This window comes from Octopus bimaculoides, chromosome 13 (assembly GCF_001194135.2).
Source record: "Octopus bimaculoides isolate UCB-OBI-ISO-001 chromosome 13, ASM119413v2, whole genome shotgun sequence".
NCBI lineage: Eukaryota > Metazoa > Mollusca > Cephalopoda > Octopoda > Octopodidae > Octopus > Octopus bimaculoides.
Window position 1 is genome coordinate 42,185,542 of NC_068993.1, and position 5,124 is coordinate 42,190,665.

The window sequence follows — 5,124 nt, forward strand, 5'->3', positions numbered from 1 at the left end:
CGGATGTCAAGCGATGTTGCGGGGACAAACACAGACACACAAACATATACACACACATACATATATATATATACACATATATATATATATATATATATATATATATATATACAACGACGGACTTCTTTCAGCTGCCGTCTACCAAATCCACCCGCATGGCTTTGGTCGGCCTGTGGCTATAATACAAGACACTTGTCCAGGGTGCCACGCGCAGTGGGACTGAATCCGGAACTATGTGGTTGGGTAGCAAGCTTCTTACCGCACAGCTACGACTCCGCCTATGGTAAGGCAAAAAACTGAATCCTGCAGCCACATACTGGCCTTCAGGGAGCAACCGTTTTCAACCGAGTTTTAACCAGCATCCAGTAGCTTCACATAGCTGTGTGAATTGACCCTAAGTTTTTGTTTAAAGATGTGGGGCAGCATGATGTCACCTTCACTGAAGACTCTCACTCGAAGACAACCAAAGTTTCAAGGAACTTGGTTTTCATGATATGTGAGACATCACATGGATTGTATGCAGACTATCTGTTGCTCTCAGTGCTATAAAATTAGTCCTGGTAGAAGTTGTTTTCATGAGAAGGAACAAATCATGCATGGCTCAACAAGATGACTCAGCTTGTTTAGGAGCTTCTCCTTGTCCATAGCCATCAGAATTTTCCTTTGCACCTTTGTACGAGTGGTAGCGATGATCCACATTCAAGAGCAACTCCATTGTGTCAAAGCCCGGATTCCCTTGCTCAAATCGTCCATCACCTTGTTCTGCAGTTATTGTAAGAACTCCGATGTGCAGAGGCAATCAGAACACCTGTTGAGATTTCTTGACTGACGACGGCATCTTAGTCTCCATTGCAGCTGTCCATGTCACAGACTCCACAAGGTTCAAGGAGGACTGAGCGGCAGTAATTATGTCGTCATTTTTATACCCGGTGCGAATCATCATGATAGAGGTAATTGTTTTTTCAATGATCAAGATGGCCGTCAGTCCTCCAAGTCAGCTAACGTTTCCGCAAGTACAACTTTAATCTCTCGAACGCTGTTGAATCTTCACCAATTCGTCAAACTGTTTCTAAATAACTGTCATGTCACGACATAAATCGCCAAATCTAACTGGGACATCTTGTAGATATTAATATTATATTGCTTTCAAATTTTGGCTCAAAGCCAGCAATTTTGAGGGAGTGAGTACTCAAGTGATACACATTTTATTGATCCAGAAAGGAATGAAAGGGACAGATGACCTGGGCAGTATTTCAACTCAGCACATAAATACTGACGAAATGCCTTTAAACATTTTGCCCAGCGTGTAAATGATTCTGCCTGCTAGCTGCTTTAACCTTAGATATTAATATTAATATTAACATTATATTATAGTATATCATATTATATTATATCATGTTTATTAATGATGAGTCAGCAGATGTCTCGTAATTAGCTCTACTAGCGTACTGCTGTTAACTAATGAGGTTAATTACGTGACTCATGTTCCCTTGTCATTCATTAATTAATGTTATACTCTGTACTTCTGTTCTCACCTAACGCTTTAGTCTGTACATGATATTCAGTCTTAATAAGTGGTTATTAGTGTCTCTGTGCCTAAGTGAAATCATAATTTATGTGTATGTGTGAGTGTTTATGCGGGTGAGTGTGTGTGTGTGTGTGTGTGTGTGTGTGTGTGTGTGTGTGCGTGTGTGTGTTTGCATGTAGATATATTTGTATGTAGAGATGTAATAAAAATGTGTCATCACCGTTTGGGTATTTCGAATTTAAAATTCGATTCCACTGCATTAAGTATGATAATGCTAACTTAACTTTTGTTCATCATGTAGAAGGCGTCTCTAAGTTACCAACATCGGTAATTTAGCTTGCTTTTTTTTTTCATGTGGATTTGATGACACTTTTGTATTAAGTTATGTACCTCAACTTGTAATTCATCAAGTACGGTGAAATTAGTCTGAGTACAACTAATATGATCGAAATATGTTCTGAGTAACATCCCGTAGTTATCTGAATATTGATATTATAAGTCATTAAAGTACATCTCTATTTTCCCTCGTCGCATTAAGTATTTCTAATTTGATTATTGATTGTTCTAGTCACTTAATATAGTTATCCGCATATAATATATATGTGTGTGTGTGTGTGTGTGTGTGTGTGTGTGTGCCTCTGTGCGCATGAGTGTGTGTTTGTGTAAGAGTGTGTGCGTGTGTGTGAGTGAGTGTGTGTGTGTGTGTACCGTCTCTTCAAACACCAACTCTCAACCCATTGCTACGATTCATTCCGTCTCAACCTTGCGTACACAGGGGACGTTCACATTCAACATCAAAACGTCTCATCAGACATACATTTAATCTATTAAAATACACTTGAGCAATGCACATTAGTTAACGACATTGTTAAACTTAACTCTTTCAGTGCATCCAATATACAGTCACTACTCATATCTAAGAATGTATCTTGTACATCACAATTTCCATTTTTCGTTAGCAGTTAATTCTATACACATCTATTTTATTGCTTGGATTACAACCCCAACACTTACCTTTCACTTCATGGCTGTAAAATACGTCAGCTCCAAGAAATTGCTGACATTCTAAATTTGTGACCCGCAGGTTTAGGACGCTGCTACTGAAATATATATCAGTGATATCCAAGACCATATCCAAAAAACGTTCACACGACTGGTTGTCATAACATCTCTTATATACACGCCTTAATCAATGGCCCTAAGCATTCTCGCGCCTCGTCTCTTTCCGCTTTGGCTGGCCTCTGCTTAAAATTTCTCAACTCACTTCTTTCCCTTACTCCTCTTGCCACTCTTTATGCCCAACGTATCCTGCCCTCTCTAGTACCTATATTTAGCTCTTCTGCCTTAAGACATATTGATCTGAATCTGTCTTACTTTCAACATTTTAAACATAACTTTAGCAGAATCAATCTAAATACTCTGGAAGGCCATGGACCCTGCCCCTTCCTCGTGATCCAGACTAAAAACATGGTACTTTTAGTACTATACTGTATAATTCGCGCTACCGACAAATGTTCAAACTGAACAGCTGCACCATTGTCTTTAATATAGGATGACGTAAATGTGAATGAGAACTTTTTTTTCTTGAGTCTAAGATTCATAAGACCGTTTACCCGGTTTCCATAGCATGTAAGCGACCGAGATCACAATATTCTCTTAAACGGGATGTTGCGAGACAGCAATATTAAGAGGTACGTGAAAGTCAACCACATTAACCACAGTGCTTGACTGGCACTTAATTTTATCCATCACGAAAAGGATGAAAGGCAAACGTTGGCTTTGGTGGAATTTGAACTCAGAATGTAAAGAGCCGGAAGAAATACTGGTAAACATTTTGTTCGACGTGGTAAAGATTCACCACCGGCTCACCACCTCACACTAACTATATACATACATATATTCATATGGATGTGTGTGTACGTGTGTGTGTGTTTTTTTATTGCTTGTACAGACGGGAGAAAATTATTTAAACATTGAATAGGATGTATACATTTATCTGAAGCTAATAATTCCCTCAATTGTTACTCTGAGTTCTCCACATTTAAACATTCATACAGACGTCTGAGCGAATGAACGAACAAACAAACGAACGAATGCATAAAAAACGCTAATCTAGGAATAGCAACAATTGTGAATCATCAATTTGAAATAAATATATATTTGTCCATCAACGGTTTCTATGGAGTTACATTGCATAAATTGTAACGTTGTTATTTTGTATATGTCATTAGGACTCCGTGAAATCGATTCCCTGAATGACAGACGTAAAGTAATGAAATGTTAAGCTAACAGAAAAGAATTTGTATTCATCAATATCAAATATAGTTCGGAAGCTTTTCGCAATATATGTTCCAATTTATTTAGTTATAATTACACCAAGTGTTTGAATGGATAGCATCAACTAATTCCTGTTATTTGTTTTTCTTTGAGATATAATGTTTTATAATAGTAAATCTGAATGTGGTAACATAATGTTCTATAACAGTCAACAAACTTTGGTAGCTTAAATATCAAGCACCAAGAAGAAAGTAACTAACTTATTTAATAAATAAGTGAAAAATATATTCCAAGTTTGCCGCAGACAAAATATGTTGGGAAAAATTTCGTTTGTGGAGAAAGTTTTTTTTTACTTTCATAATATGAATAATTAACTGAAGTTTCACGAAGGTTGTGAGGAGCTTCAGCATGACCGCATTCGCATGGTTGAAACGTATAACAGAATGGGGGATCACTCAGCTCGTCCGTCGATGAAAAGCGCGGCTATCCGCGTGAACTGATGCGAATTTCAGGATTCAGTGAACATCGACACCTCGAACGCACATTGCGGCCACGGGATCCCATCGTCCCAGGGCCACATCCGGTCGAGAGTTACTTCTAAGGCGGTGAGCTGCCAGAAACGCTAGCACGCCGGGCGAAACGCTTAGCTGTATTTCGTCTGCAGTTACGTTCTGAGTTCAAATTCCGCCGAGGTCGACTTACCTTTCATCCTTTCGGGGTCGATTAAATAAGTACCAGTTACGCACTGGGGTCGATGTAATCGACTTAATCCGTTTGTCTGTCCTTGTTTGTCCCCTCTGTGTGTAGCCCCTTGTGTGTAGTAAAGAAATAAGATATGAAACGTATAATAGAATAAGAGAATAAGGTTATTGTAATTGAAAGAAAGACATTCTACTCTGTTCAGAGAAGTTTAGAAGTTTGGGAGTAACGCTGGTACTGAAATCTGTGACTGACAAATACGATATGTTGCATGAAATGATGTTATTTCATAAGCAAATAACGCACCAGATAATATTTGATATGCAATGATATCTTGATATACAAATGTCATCTGACAATCAAATAACTTACTACAAACAACATTGTAACTCTTATTAAATAATCCCATTGGTGGCAAATTCATTACCAGTCGAACAACTTTCTCTTTCCTCGAAACCACAACTGCCAAGGTCCGTACACCACTTGAAAACAAATGGTAAAAGGGAGGGTAGAATGGCTTTAATGATACTAAAACTTTATGTATAAAAGTTGACAATAAAGTATAATTACTAAAAGATTCAAGTGAAATATGATGAAATATATAAGGACTGATAATTTGT

At 37.9% G+C, this 5,124-nt stretch overlaps 1 pseudogene; it reads left to right on the forward strand.

Annotated features, from left to right (window-relative positions):
• Nucleotides 1–4,240: 4,240 nt before the first annotated feature.
• On the forward strand, nucleotides 4,241–4,399 carry LOC128249323 (5.8S ribosomal RNA; annotated as a pseudogene).
• The last annotated feature ends 725 nt before the right edge of the window (nucleotides 4,400–5,124 follow it).